The sequence below is a fragment of the Lutjanus erythropterus genome, chromosome 18, assembly GCF_056507025.1.
Source record: "Lutjanus erythropterus isolate fLutEry1 chromosome 18, fLutEry1.hap2, whole genome shotgun sequence".
Taxonomy (NCBI): domain Eukaryota; kingdom Metazoa; phylum Chordata; class Actinopteri; order Lutjaniformes; family Lutjanidae; genus Lutjanus; species Lutjanus erythropterus.
In genome coordinates, this window is record NC_139334.1 from 34361561 (window position 1) to 34374771 (window position 13211).

The 13211-nt window shown below is 36.9% G+C and overlaps 10 non-coding genes across 10 annotated transcripts; 5 read left to right on the plus strand and 5 right to left on the minus strand.

Moving 5' to 3' along the window:
- The first annotated feature begins 39 nt into the window (after positions 1 to 39).
- LOC146311359 (U4 spliceosomal RNA) lies at positions 40 to 180 on the plus strand. Its single transcript, XR_014772361.1, has one exon. It is a non-coding gene; the product is annotated as a U4 spliceosomal RNA (small nuclear RNA).
- An 849-nt stretch (positions 181 to 1029) lies between these two features.
- On the plus strand, positions 1030 to 1170 carry LOC146311360 (U4 spliceosomal RNA). Its single transcript, XR_014772347.1, has one exon. It is a non-coding gene; the product is annotated as a U4 spliceosomal RNA (small nuclear RNA).
- Positions 1171 to 1878: 708 nt separating this feature from the next.
- On the plus strand, positions 1879 to 2019 carry LOC146311361 (U4 spliceosomal RNA). The gene has a single exon (XR_014772348.1). It is a non-coding gene; the product is annotated as a U4 spliceosomal RNA (small nuclear RNA).
- A 635-nt stretch (positions 2020 to 2654) lies between these two features.
- On the plus strand, positions 2655 to 2795 carry LOC146311362 (U4 spliceosomal RNA). Its single transcript, XR_014772359.1, has one exon. It is a non-coding gene; the product is annotated as a U4 spliceosomal RNA (small nuclear RNA).
- Positions 2796 to 3411: 616 nt separating this feature from the next.
- On the plus strand, positions 3412 to 3552 carry LOC146311363 (U4 spliceosomal RNA). The gene has a single exon (XR_014772349.1). It is a non-coding gene; the product is annotated as a U4 spliceosomal RNA (small nuclear RNA).
- Positions 3553 to 7300: 3748 nt separating this feature from the next.
- Positions 7301 to 7441, minus strand: LOC146311364 (U4 spliceosomal RNA). The gene has a single exon (XR_014772365.1). It is a non-coding gene; the product is annotated as a U4 spliceosomal RNA (small nuclear RNA).
- Positions 7442 to 8329: 888 nt separating this feature from the next.
- Positions 8330 to 8470, minus strand: LOC146311365 (U4 spliceosomal RNA). Its single transcript, XR_014772354.1, has one exon. It is a non-coding gene; the product is annotated as a U4 spliceosomal RNA (small nuclear RNA).
- Positions 8471 to 8790: 320 nt separating this feature from the next.
- On the minus strand, positions 8791 to 8931 carry LOC146311366 (U4 spliceosomal RNA). Its single transcript, XR_014772351.1, has one exon. It is a non-coding gene; the product is annotated as a U4 spliceosomal RNA (small nuclear RNA).
- Positions 8932 to 9543: 612 nt separating this feature from the next.
- LOC146311367 (U4 spliceosomal RNA) lies at positions 9544 to 9684 on the minus strand. Its single transcript, XR_014772346.1, has one exon. It is a non-coding gene; the product is annotated as a U4 spliceosomal RNA (small nuclear RNA).
- Positions 9685 to 10306: 622 nt separating this feature from the next.
- LOC146311368 (U4 spliceosomal RNA) lies at positions 10307 to 10447 on the minus strand. The gene has a single exon (XR_014772363.1). It is a non-coding gene; the product is annotated as a U4 spliceosomal RNA (small nuclear RNA).
- Between the last annotated feature and the right edge of the window lie 2764 nt (positions 10448 to 13211).

Here is a 13211-nt window from a genome sequence, read left to right on the forward strand (position 1 = left end):
TTGGTTGAGGTCCAGATTCAATTTGTAGATAACATCAGTATCCTTTTGCAGAGGCAATTTCATAGTCTATGAAGTTCTACTGAGACGTGATTATTGCTGGTTGAAAACTTCACCCAATACCCTGCCTGGATGACTTGAAATACAGTCAGCTGTGGCAATTTTTGTTAGTCTCTCAGGAGACTTAACATACTGTGTTAATGGTAAGTCTAGATTTGACTACTGATATGAAGCTAGTATTTGTAACTGAGAGATAAAAACCAGGTTATTTTAAACCAAATCATAAGCTGTTAGTTTTAAGTGCATCAGATTTCTAGAGCCTGGTAGCCTGCTTTATCTTTTTTCTTAAATTAAACACAAGTTTAGAGCCATTGAGTCTAGTTTAAAATGGACATGTGCAAATGGACTATAATTTCTATCTTTTTTAAAATAATAATTTGCATTTTCAAGTTTTACAATCACAATGTTATACAGTAAATGATGCATTGATAATAAATACAAGGACAGAGCAATAAGAAGGACAATGAAGAAGGTGCTAAAAAACAGACAAACTGTAGAGTTCACTAATGACTCAAGTCAGCTGGTCCATAAGAAAAAGTTCCAAGGGAAGCTCTGATTTTATTATTTTTTTTATTGTATTTTATTTTTTTTAACATCCTCCTTCATGATCATGTCACTGTTGATAACAGTCTGATGGATGATTATGGCACATCCAGTTTTACCAAAGTTTTACTGTCACAATATTGTTGTTGTTTTTGTTTCAGTGGCATGTTTTCCTCTGAGACCATACATGATTGAACAATAATTAATATGAAAAACCAGTGTGAGACTTTCCAGAATGAGCCGAACCTCATTCTAGTCATGAACAGCAGTCCATGCAAAAGGCGGGGTTTTCAGTCAATCAGCCAATCACATGCCTCATCTACATTTCACTGTCCTGACAGTAGTGTACATCATGTGAGGTTGAGAAATGCACCATGTGTAATGTGAGCGTTGGTTGAGGTCCAGATTCAATTTGTAGATAACATCAGTATCCTTTTGCAGAGGCAATTTCATAGTCTATGAAGTTCTACTGAGACGTGATTATTGCTGGTTGAAAACTTCACCCAATACCCCGCCTGGATGACTTGAAATACAGTCAGCTGTGGCAATTTTTGTTAGTCTCTCAGGAGACTTAAAATGATGTACTAATAAAAAATCCACATTTAATTAGCAGTAAAAGATCTTACCAAAATGTAATCCTGGCTAACACAAGTAACATCCATGTCACTGTTAGGACAGTAGTGTACATGTAGTATTAATGGCAAATCCTAAGTTAACCAGCAGCAAATAGCTAGTTTTTGTGTTCCTCACATCTAAATTTCAGGCTTTACAAAATTAAATTTAAAGTGTTTGCCTGAATTAAATAGATTTTAGAGCCTGTCAGCCTGGTTTAAATTAGATGATATTTTTGTCTCTGAGGAGACTGTACAGTATGTGCTCTACTAAATGTTAATCCTGAGTTAACCACTAGAGTCTAACTAGTTCTCACTCTGACACATAAGAAACAGAGATTCTTAAACTGAGTTCAAGTTTATCAGTTCAAGTGAACCATGTTTTTAGAGCCTCTAAGCCAAGTTTGAATGAACTCAACAAAACATGATTCTTGATTTACTGTAACAGTCTCACAAAATAAGTTATGCAAATGTCCTATAGTTTTCTCATCAACCAGTGAATACAAGTAAATGCAAAAGGCGGGGTTTGTAGTAAATCAGCCAATCACATGCCTCATCTACATTTCACTGTCCTGACAGTAGTGTACATCATGTGAGGTTGAGAAATGCACCACATGTAATGTGAGCGTTGGTTGAGGTCCAGATTCAATTTGTAGATAACATCAGTATCCTTTTGCAGAGGCAATTTCATAGTCTATGAAGTTCTACTGAGACGTGATTATTGCTGGTTGAAAACTTCACCCAATACCCCGCCTGGATGACTTGAAATACAGTCAGCTGTGGCAATTTTTGTTAGTCTCTCAGGAGACTTTACATGCTGTGTTAATGGTAAATCTGGATTTAACTAGCAGTTTGAAGCTAGTGCTGGTTGTTTTGACGAGGAAGAACCAGTTTATGTCAAACTGAGTTTAAACTCTCAACTAAATTATTTGTTCTTAAACTAAATTATTTTTCTAGAGCCTTGTAGTCTAGTTTAAATGATTTTAACAGAATGTAATTCTGGCTAACACAAGTAACATCTACGTCACTGTTATGACAGTGGTGTACATGTAGTATTAATGGTAAATCCTGAGGTAGGCACTTGTGTTTCATCAGTTCTTGGTCTTCTAACACATAAGAATCAAGGTTTGTCAAGATGTTTAAGCTTTTTAGCTCAAGTGACTCATTTTTTAGAGCTTGGCAGCCCAGTTTAAATGAGTATAACAAAATACCATTTATCATTAGTCTCACAAAAGGGGTTATGTAAATGTCCTAACATTTCCCCATCCAGCATTGAATGAAAGTAAGGGTAGAGGGTGGGGTTTGTAGTCATTCAGCCAATCACATGCCTCATCTACATTTCACTGTCCTGACAGTAGTGTACATCATGTGAGGTTGAGAAAGGCACCACGTGTAATGTGAGCGTTGGTTGAGGTCCAGATTCAATTTGTAGATAACATCAGTATCCTTTTGCAGAGGCAATTTCATAGTCTATGAAGTTCTACTGAGACGTGATTATTGCTGGTTGAAAACTTCACCCAATACCCCGCCTGGATGACTTGAAATACAGTCAGCTGTGGCAATTTTTGTTCGTCTCTCAGGAGACTTAACATGCTGTGTTAATGGTAAATCCTGAGTTTAACCACTTATGTTTGTTTAGTTCTAGTTTCTCTGACATAAGAATCAAGATCTCTTAAAATGAGTTTAAGCTTTACTTAACTGCATTTTAGGAACTCTAAAAACCAAGTTTAATTGATCTTAACAAATTATAATCAGACTCTCAGGAAACTTTACATGCTGAAATAATAGCAAATCCCGAGACAATCAATACAGTGTAGTTGGTTCTTGATTTTCTGACATCAACTTTCCTGCTTTAATTTTGTTAAACTAAACAACTTAAACTGGATTTAAGCTGCTAAATTCAGCCCAATCTTACTTAAAGAATCAGGAAGTCTAGTTTAAATGATCTTAACAAAACATAATCTAGGCTTAAAATAAAAGTCTCACCAAAAGAGGTTATGCAAATGTCCTGGAATTTCCCCACCTAGTTATGAATAGCAGTACGTGTAGAAGGCGGGGTTGTCAATCTCTCAACCAATCACATGCCTCATCATCATTTCACTGTCCTGACAGTACTGTACATCATGTGAGGTTGAGAAATGCACCATGTGTAATGTGAGCGTTGGTTGAGGTCCAGATTCAATTTGTAGATAACATCAGTATCCTTTTGCAGAGGCAATTTCATAGTCTATGAAGTTCTACTGAGACGTGATTATTGCTGGTTGAAAACTTCACCCAATACCCCGCCTGGATGACTTGAAATACAGTCAGCTGTGGCAATTTTTGTTAGTCTCTCAGGAGACTTTACATGCTGTGTTAATGGTCAACCGTGTTAATCTACTGTCTAGCTCATTTTGCATATTGTTCAAGCTTCTTTAAAATGAGTTTGAGCTGTTCAGACAAAGTGAAGCAGTTCTTGAAGCTGCGAAGATTAGTTAAAAACATTTAAAGTCTGTCCACTCAGATGTTATGGTAAACTAATTATATATATCCTTTTTAAAACAAGTATCTGTACTTTTATTTGAGTAAAAAATATTTGCACTTTCCCCACTGCAGTATAACATTACTATCTGTGTAAAGCTCAGCCAAATATCTAAGAGCAAAGAATGGAAGATATCAGCAATTATCTGTATTTTAATATGTGGCTCATTACTTAAAAGATTTATGTCCATACTGACAATTTAATGTTTTTCTTTGAGGTAAATCTTATTAATTTAACATTTAAGTGTGTACATTCAAACTCTGTAATTCTGATACAGTTTTATTCATGCAAAATTAATTTTCTTTTCTTTTTTCCCCTTTTTTTTAAGAGTACAAAGCTGAATAAAATGAATATTTTTTTCATTTTTTAAATACAATATATTGTGTAAAACGTGTTCTGGAAAGGATGAATACTAATCATTATTGTGATTTCTGTGGTTTTAATAAAAAGCAAATTCCATAAACAAAAATGTAAATGGACCAATTCAAAACTAGAATTTACCTTCCCTCTAATGAATGTTATTTCATATTCTTAAAAAAACAGAAAAGACCCAAACAATATTTATTGTATTCTTTTCCCCTCCTCCTATTATTTTTCTGAATGTCAATCCCTCTACAGAATTGTATTCATTAAAACGTACTTTTCTTATGTCCAAATTATTCTCTGATACTCTGTTTGCTATTTGTGCTTCTTAAAAATGTTTGTATGTTACTGTTGTTATCAATAAAGTTGAAAACAAAAAACAAAAACCAGACAGCTTGGTCAGCTGGTCAGCTCACAGCAGACTTTTTCATTGTCTGTCATTTTGACTGACAGGATCATAAAAATCCTGTCATAATCTATTTTTACCTGTCACTTTAATTTTTAAAATGATAATAATTAATATGTAATATGTAATAATTATTACATATTCAATAGCTTTTAATTTTGATTCATTTTTAATTAATATTCAGTCCAAACAAGCTGAACAGAGAATCCACACCGTACCTCTTTTATCAACACCATCATCGTTATTGGGCTTTTTGAAGAAACTTCAGCTGCTGACACTCAGCTGCCGTGACACTAGGTGCGTTTGAGATGATCCAGGCCTGCGCAGAATTGATCAGCGGTGATCGCCGCATAGTGCATGCTGGTTAGATTTGTGTCCCGACTTGATCCTGACTTGCACATGTGGGCAACGTTAACCTCACGAGATCGAGGCGGCCGCAGTTTGTAGAGCCAGATGCTGCAGCTGCTCTCCACTGACTGCAAACGCCTGGCTGTCACCTGATTGACAAGCTGACAGGCTCTGATTGGCTCCTAATTTTGACAACAAACACCACGTGTTGTATAAAATACTAATTTTCTGTGTAATTGTAATATTTAATGCTGGACATATCAGTCTTCTGTTGTGCAATGAAGTTTTATTCTGTCAGCAAGCAGATATTTTGTGTCTGATAATAATAAAGGTTATATATATATGATTTATCAAAAGAACAGTTTAGTGCTTTACAAGGCAGATAAAAGAACAGATGTTACAAGCGTCAAAAGGAGGATCTCTTCTATTTTAACTTCAATCAACAATCAAGAACGCACTTTATTTCTTCAGCTATGATCATGATCTGCAGACTACAGGTAACCTACAGGTGATCTAACAGGATGTTCATGTCTCTTCCTCTAGTCTCTTGTAAGTCTACTGAAAACTGTCCGACTTGACTGCAGCTTTTTGTCTCCACCTCCTGCTGCGGCTGCCTGATCTCGTCTACTCTCCAGGCGAGGCGCAGTTCATCTCGAACGAACCTAATAGCTAATTAATATGCTCACTCGCCACCAAGTGGTCAGGGGTGTGAATTGCAACCTGTCAAAATGACAGATGACCTTCAGATTTTTCCGTCACCGTTTTAAAAAACCGGTCAACGGCGGAAAACATTTGGTTAACGCGACCCCTGGCTCACAGCCTAACCCCAGAGAGCATCAGATGTCCATCTTGACATTGTCAATTTCATTGCTTGTTTCAACCTTGTCATCCAATAGGAAAGAGGGCTTGACCTAAAGGTGATCTGACAAAAGCTGCAGGCAATTTAACAGGACAGGGCCCCGTTTCCCAGAATGTGCTGTTAGTATTGATGTGTGTTAATGTTATCAGCTAGTTTAAAACACAAATGAACTCGGCATGAGAAGTAAAGGAGCTTTGAGATGAGTAAAGTGTCAGAGAAAACTGTCCTGTGTTAGGCAAAGAGGTCTCTCTTCATCTGGAACTGCTGCCTCCAGCCTGCCAGTAATCCACTCATCATCCCCCTCCTCGTCCTGCATCACCCAGTGCCTCATTCTTCATCAAAGTTTCAGATGACAACTCCAGGATTTCTGAGTAAGTAGTTACTGTTTACTTAACATAAAGATAACATTTGTGCTTATTTGCTTGTGTCATTATGTTCACAGTTTGGTGAGTGGAGATGTTGCTAAAGCTTTCACCTGATTAAGCAAGTAATCAAGCAAATCTGAAAACATTCAATCAAAAATTAAAATATATCCTAGCATGCAGTATGATGATCTTAGTTTGTGTCTTTCTTCCCTGCCTGTCCCACCACTTTTACCATGGTCAGATGTGATCTTTTGGTCAGATGTGATCTATTTCATACTGGTTTTACCATCCAAAATGTGAACATCCAAAAATATTGTTTATAGTGTCTTGATTCTGACATATCAGAAGAACAAAAACTAAATATACATTGGTGGACATATTAGTGATTAATTCCATTACCATTAATGCAGCACATAAAGTCTCCTAAGAGACTAGTATACCAGGCTTTAGAAATATGATTCAGTTAAACTGAACATCTTAAACTCAGTTCAACAGACCCTAGTTCTTGCCTGTTGGATAAACATAATACAGCATGTAAAGTCTCCTGAGAGATTTTGAGGGACTGTTAGGGTTAACCGGGATGATGTTTTGTTGAGTTCATTCAAACTTGACTTAGAAGTGCTGAAAACATGGTTCACTTGAACTGAAAAGCTTAAACTCAGTTTAAGAATCCTTATTTCTTATGTGTCAGAGTGAGAACTAGCTAGATTCTGGTGGTTAACTCAGGATTAACATTTAGTAGACCACATACATTATAGTCTCAGATACCAACAGAAAGCACCTAATTTAAACCAGGCTGACAGGCTCTAAAAACAGTTAATCCAGGCAACCATCTCAATTTTTTTAAAGCCTGTATTTTAGCTGTCAGGAGCAAAAAACTAGCTTTTCACTGCTGGTTAACTCAGGTTTTTCCATTAATACAACACATTATCATTAGTGGATGTTTAACACAGAAAAGACTGGTAAAAAATAGTAGAACTGATTCAACTTCTTTATTCAAGTATAAGTGAAAAGATATAGGTTCTGTACAAGCAATATAATTAGTTTATCATAACATCCGAGTGGACAGACTTTCAATGTTTTTAACTTTTGCAACTCCAAGAACTACTTCACTTTGTCTGAACAGCTTAAACTCATTTTAAGGAAGCTTGAACAACATGCAAGATGAGAAAGGACTAGCTAGACAGTAGGTTAACACATGATTTACCATTAAGACAACATGTAAAGTCTCCTGAGAGACTAACAAAAACTGCCACAGCTGACTGTATTTCAAGTCATCCAGGCGGGGTATTGGGTGAAGTTTTCAACCAGCAATAATCACATCTCAGTAGAACTTCATAGACTATGAAATTGCCTCTGCAAAAGGATACTGATGTTATCTACAAATTGAATCTGGACCTCAACCAACGCTCACATTACACATGGTGCATTTCTCAACCTCACATGATGTACACTACTGTCAGGACAGTGAAATGTAGACGAGGCATGTGATTGGTTGATTGACTAAAAACCCTGCCTTTTGCATGGACTGCTGTTCATGACTAGAATGAGGTTCAGCTCATTCTGGAAAGTCTCACACTGGTTTTTCATATTAATTATTGTTCAATCATGTATGGTCTCAGAGGAAAACATGCCACTGAAACAAAAACAACAACAGTATTGTGACAGTAAAACTTTGGTAAAACTGGATGTGCCATAATCATCCATCAGACTGTTATCAACAGTGACATGATCATGAAGGAGGATGTTAAAAAAATAAAATACAATAAAAAAAAAAAAATCAGAGCCTCCCTTGGAACTTTTTCTTATGGACCAGCTGACTTGAGTCATTAGTGAACTCTACAGTTTGTCTGTTTTTTAGCACCTTCTTCATTGTCCTTCTTATTGCTCTGTCCTTGTATTTATTAACCACGCATCATGTACTGTATAATATTGTGATTGTAAAACTTGAAAATGCAAATAATGATTTTAAAAAAGATAGAAATTATAGTAAAATTGCACACCCTCTTTTGTGACAGCTTTGTGGTTAGCCAGGATTACATTTTGTTCAGATCATTTAAACTAGACTCAATGGCTCTAAACTTGTGTTTAATTTAAGAAAAAAGATAAAGCAGGCTACCAGGCTCTAGAAATCTGATGCACTTAAAACTAACAGTTTATGATTGGTTTAAGATAATCTGGTTTTTATCTCTCAGTTACAAATACTAGCTTCACATCAGTAATCAAATCTAGACTTACCATTAACACAGTACAAAGTCTCTTGAGAGACTAACAGAAATTGCCACAGCTGACTGTATTTTAAGTCATCCAGGCGGGGTATTGGGTGAAGTTTTCAACCAGCAATAATCACGTCTCAGTAGAACTTCATAGACTATGAAATTGCCTCTGCAAAAGGATACTGATGTTATCTACAAATTGAATCTTGACAAACCTTGATTCTTATGTGTCAGAAAACACAGTCGGATTCCCCTGGTCCGCGACAGTTCTAAGCCGGCTGGTCGATCGCCGACCGCGAACTGATGAAACACAAGTGCCTACAGAATTATATTCTGTTAAAATCATTTAAACTAGACTTCAAGGTTCCAAAAATATAGTTTATTTAAGCCTAAGACTTTAAACTCTGTTTAAATTAAACCGGTTCCTAGCTGTCAGAACAAGTAGAGCTAGCTTGACACTACTTGTTAAAATTATATTTACCATTAACACAGCATATAAAGTCTCCTGAGAGACTAACAAAAATTGCCACAGCTGACTGTATTTCAAGTCATCCAGGCGGGGTATTGGGTGAAGTTTTCAACCAGCAATAATCACGTCTCAGTAGAACTTCATAGACTATGAAATTGCCTCTGCAAAAGGATACTGATGTTATCTACAAATTGAATCTGGACCTCAACCAACGCTCACATTACATGTGGTGCCTTTCTCAACCTCACATGATGTACACTACTGTCAGGACAGTGAAATGTAGATGAGGCATGTGATTGGTTGAGAGATTGACAACCCCGCCTTCTACACGTACTGCTATTCATAACTAGGTGGGGAAATTCCAGGATATTTGCATAACCTGTTTTGGTGAGACTTTTATTTTAAGCCTAGATTATGTTTTGTTAAGATCATTTAAACTAGACTTCCTGATTCTGTAAGTAAGATTGGGCTGAATTTAGCAGCTTAAATCCAGTTTAAGTTGTTGAGTTTAACAAAATTAAAGCAGGAAAGTTAATGTCAAAAAATCAAGAACCAACTACACTGTATTGATTGTCTCAAGATTTGCTATTATTACAGCATGTAAAGTTTCCTGAGAGCCTGATTATATTTTGTTAAGATCAATTATGAAATTGCTAGAGCTCTAAAAATGCAGTTAAGTAAAACTTAAACTCATTTTAAGAGATCTTGATTGTTATGTCACAAACTAGAACTAAACAAACATAAGTAGTTAAACTCAGGATTTACCATTAACACAACATGTAAAGTCTCTTGAGAGACTAACAAAAATTGCCACAGCTGACTGTATTTCAAGTCATCCAGGCGGGGTATTGGGTGAAGTTTTCAACCAGCAATAATCACGTCTCAGTAGAACTTCATAGACTATGAAATTGCCTCTGCAAAAGGATACTGATGTTATCTAGAAATTGAATCTGGACCTCAACCAACGCTCACATTACATGTGGTGCATTTCTCAACCTCACATGATGTACACTACTGTCAGGACAGTGAAATGTTGATGAGGCATGTGATTGGCTGATTGACTACAAACCCCACCCTATACCCTTATTTTCATTCAATGATGGATGGGAAAATTTTAGGACATTTACATAATTCCTTTTGTGAGACTAATGATAAATGGTATTTTGTTATACTCATTTAAACTGGGCTGCCAAGCTCTAAAAAAATGAGTCACTTGAGCTAAAAAGCTTAAACTTCTTGACAAACCTTGATTCTTACGTGTCAGAAGACCAAGAACTGATGAAACACAAGTGCCTAACTCAGGATTTACCATTAATACTACATGTACACCACTGTCATAACAGTGACGTAGATGTTACTTGTGTTAGCCAGGATTACATTCCGTTAAAATCATTTAAACTAGACTAGAAGGCTCTAAAAATATAGTTCACTTAAGCTTAACACTTTAAACTCAGTTTAAATTAAATTGCTTCTTACTTGTCACCACAACCAAAACTAGCTTCACACTGCTAGTTCAATTTGGATTTACCATTAACACAGCATGTAAAGTCTGCTGAGAGACTAACAAAAATTGCCACAGCTGACTGTATTTCAAGTCATCCAGGCGGGGTATTGGGTGAAGTTTTCAACCAGCAATAATCACGTCTCAGTAGAACTTCATAGACTATGAAATTGCCTCTGCAAAAGGATACTGATGTTATCTACAAATTGAATCTGGACCTCAACTAACACTCACATTACACGTGGTGCATTTCTCAACCTCACATGATGTACATGAGTTTCATGGCAATGACGAATTAAAAACCCCGCCTTTTACATATATTGTTATTCATGGCTGATGGAGCAATGAGATAAAAATTTACATATGGTCTTTTGTGAAACTTTTAAGGTTAGTCAGCATTACATTTTGTTATACTCACTTCAACTATGTTTCCAGGCTCTAAAAGTGGTTCACATGAGCCCAAAAGCTTAATGTTAGCTTGGCTTGGCTTACAACTGACTCAACACCAGTGGTAAACTCAGGATTTACCATGAATACTACATGTAGACCACTGTCATGGCAGTGACATAATGATGTTACTTGTGATTGGTTAATTTACTCTAAATCTGAACGAAATTGTATAACGTTTGCATTACCTCTTTTGGGTGACTTAAATGATAAACCAGTATTATATTTTGTTAAACTCATTTCAACTAGTCTTAGGCGCTGTTGTATGTCTGTTGTAGGCAAACAGTTCAGTAAAGCCTGGTTCTTACCACTTGAGAGAAGAAAAAGTGGCTAGCCACTAGGTTAACTCCCCAGACAGCACGCATACATCTTGCCGACGTCAGCACAATGAATAAAGTTGCATCGCTGCGACGTTGTATGGAGAGCGTTTGCTCATTGGGAAGACGTCGCTGAGACGTCGGCATTTGTTCGAAACTGCTCTCCAGACAATGTTTGGCCGATGTATCAAAGCTCCACAGCATAGCTTCTCTACAGCTTCTATGACCTTTATTTATTCAGGTCGAATCACTCAATTTGCAAATATCTCACTATCTTACTTATAATGTGATAGGAATATGGAAATATGACAATAAAAAAACAATATGCTTGACCATCAAAATAGCTTCCCAATTTTGTGTGTGAATAAAATAAAGAGACATGAACGATTCAAGTTAATGATCATACATTTATTTCGGACTGCATAGTCAAAACAACTCCAGCACAGAAAAGATAACCAAGACAGAACAGATAAAAACATAAAGGTGGCCGGTCGGGAGACGCACACGGACAGCACGGTCTGGACTGCTGGCAGACTTATGAGCCTGCAAAGGGGAGAAAAAGACAAAACACATGAGCCCATGTTGTTCAATTAACTTATACTATACAATATTATACCCATACTTCACAAATAAACACACCAAGGAAGGAAAACGTAGCTGTGCCTTTTTTCCCGGCCGCTGTCTGACCTTACAGAGCCACCATAGTTGATAAGAGACCTGTAGCTAATAGTATTAGCCCTATGCTCTTTAGCTATTAAACGTGTTAAAAAGCACCACAATAAGACCTCCAAATAACCCATGCTTCATACAGTGTCACAGGCAACACTGTATGAAGCACCAGCAGAAAGCATGACTTGAAAATATGAACCACAAAAAGTTTGTGCGTATTATTTTGCGGTGCAGTCTGACAGCCCCGGCTTGACCGCAGATAGCTGCTGAACTCCGGCCAACTCTACAGGAGAGGCGGGGGGGTGACTGGGGGGACATGACAGAAACAACTGGAGTCTGTTGTGTTTTCCAGAGACGCTGCACTAAACTCAGACACACCTACGTGAGGTTGATATTAACTTCACTTACAGTTCAGACACACCAACAATAGCCCATAACCAGTACCGAACTATGAGAAAATGTTACACCGAGCCATATTTACAAATATGTAATGTAATGTAATGTTACTGTTTCCTGCTGCCAGTGTCACCATAGTCACACTACTTGTAGTTTGTGTTTCTTATTAAGCTGTACAGTTTACTGTGTACATGATATATTTCAGTACAATAATTATACAGCATTATTATGGGCTTGCAGAATTAAGTTTACTGTTACAAATGGTGTTATATATGATAATCATTTCATCATTGACAGCACTTTTACAAGTATTTTAATTTAACATTACATGTATATTTAAGTTCTTCTTCATGTCTCTCTTGTCCAAGAGCTAATTAGTTCCTTCCTGTCATTGTTTAAGGGGGACAGGTATGAGTGTGATTCCATGTGTGCAACAGTTTTGTTTACCTGCTGTGAACCTCAAAGAGTGAAGTTGTGTGTCCTGTGCTGTCAGGACATTTTGGTGAAGAATAAGTACACAAAGAGAAATTGTAGCAGCTTATTACCAAGAAAAGAGGGTTACAGATTGGTGGCTTTGGTGTTTTTTTTCTTTGTCTTCAGATTAATTAGTCGAGGCATTCAACTAGTTTACAGCAACTTTACTTGATTTACTGGACAGCAGCTGGCTGCAGTCTACAGGTGGACTCTGTGATATTGTTTCAGTTTTACATGGACTAACATGGAATATTGGTGGTGTAGTCATTAGTGGATGATGTTGAGGACAATGAGTCTCTTGCTGATAATGACAGCATGACCAAGAAAAGAGGGTAGGAATCAGGAAACTCCTTGAACTCTGCATTGTGTTGATTCTTCAGGGGGTTTTATCAGTTTGCTTGTTGAATGGCTACTTTTCGTGATATGGTATCAGGTGTTGGGTATCGGAGTAGTTTTGTGAGTATGAGTACATGAGGATAGTATCGGACCAATACCTGATGCTGCTTTCGTTATCACTGCATTCCTAGATTAATGGCTCTAAATTCAGGTTTACTTCAGACAAAAGTTTAAACTCTCTTTAATAAAGCCCAGCTGTTGTCAGTCAAGACAAAGACTAACTACACACTAGTGGTAAACAGAGGGTTTGTCA